The following is a 1,360-nucleotide window of genomic DNA, read 5'->3' as shown; positions in this document are numbered from 1 at the left end:
CCATTTGATCAAGATCCCATTGTACTCTGAGGTAACCTTCTTCACAATCCACTTCACATCCAATTTTGGCGTAATCTGCAAACTTACTAACTATACCACTTATGTTCACATCCAAATCATTTATATAAATGATGAAAAGTAGTGGACCCAGCACTGATCCTTGTGACAGTTCACTGGTCACAAGCCTCCAATCTGAAAAGCAACCCTCCACCTAACCCTCTGTCTTCTACCTTTGAGCCAGTTCTGTAACCAAACGGCTCGTTCTCCCGGTATTCGATATGATCTAACCTTGCTAACCAGTCTCCCATGAGGAAACCTTGTCGATCACATCCACTACTCTGCCCTCATCAATCTTCTTTGTTACTTCTTCAGAAAACTCAATCAAATTAGTGAGACATGATTTCCCATGCACAAAGCCATTTTGACTATCCCTAATTAGTCCTTGCCTTTCCAAATATAAGTAAATCCCATCCCTCAGGATTTCCTCCAACAACTTGCCCACCACCGACGTCAGGCTCACTGGTCTATATTTCCCTGGCTTGTCCTTACTACCTTTCTTAAACAGTGGCACCACGTTAGCCAACCTCTAGTCTTCCGGCACCTCACCTGTGACTATCGATGATACAAATATCTCAGTAAGGGCCCAGCAATCACTTCCCTAGTTTCCCACAGAGTTCTAGAGTACACATGATCAGGTCCTGGGGATTTATCCACTTTTAAGTATCTCAAACATCCAACACCTCCTCCTCTGTAATATGGACATTTTTCAAGATGTCACCATTTTTTCCCCTACATTCTGTATTTTCCATGTCCTCCACAGTAAACACTGATATAAAATATTTGTTTGGTATCTCCCCCATTTTCTGTGGCTCCACACAGAGGCTGCCTTGCTGATCTTTGAGGGGTCCTATTCTCTCCCTAGTTACCCATCAGTCCTTATTGTATTTATAAAATACCTTTGGATTATCCTTAACTCTATTTGCCAACTCATGTACCCTTTTTATTCTCCTGGTTTCCCTCTTAAGTATACTCCTACTGCCTTTATACTCTTCTAAGGATTCACTTGATCTCTGCTGTCTATACCTGACATATGCTTCCTTCGTTTTCTTGATGAAAACCTCAATTTCTCTCTTCATCCAGCATTCCCTACATCTACCAGGCTTGCCTTTCCCCCTTACGGGAACATTCTGTCTCTGGGCTCTCATTATCTCATTTTTGAAGGCTTCTCATTTTCCAGCCGTCCCTTTACCTGAGAACATCCACACTCAATCAACTTTTGAAAGTTCTTGGAGAAAGTGAGGTCTGCAGATGCTGGAGATCAAAGTTGAAACTTTATTGCTGGAACAGCACAGCAGGTCAG

This window comes from Chiloscyllium plagiosum, chromosome 9, assembly GCF_004010195.1.
Source record: "Chiloscyllium plagiosum isolate BGI_BamShark_2017 chromosome 9, ASM401019v2, whole genome shotgun sequence".
Lineage (NCBI taxonomy): Eukaryota > Metazoa > Chordata > Chondrichthyes > Orectolobiformes > Hemiscylliidae > Chiloscyllium > Chiloscyllium plagiosum.
The sequence above is the reverse complement of the archived record's forward strand: the minus strand, read 5'-3'. Positions refer to the sequence as shown.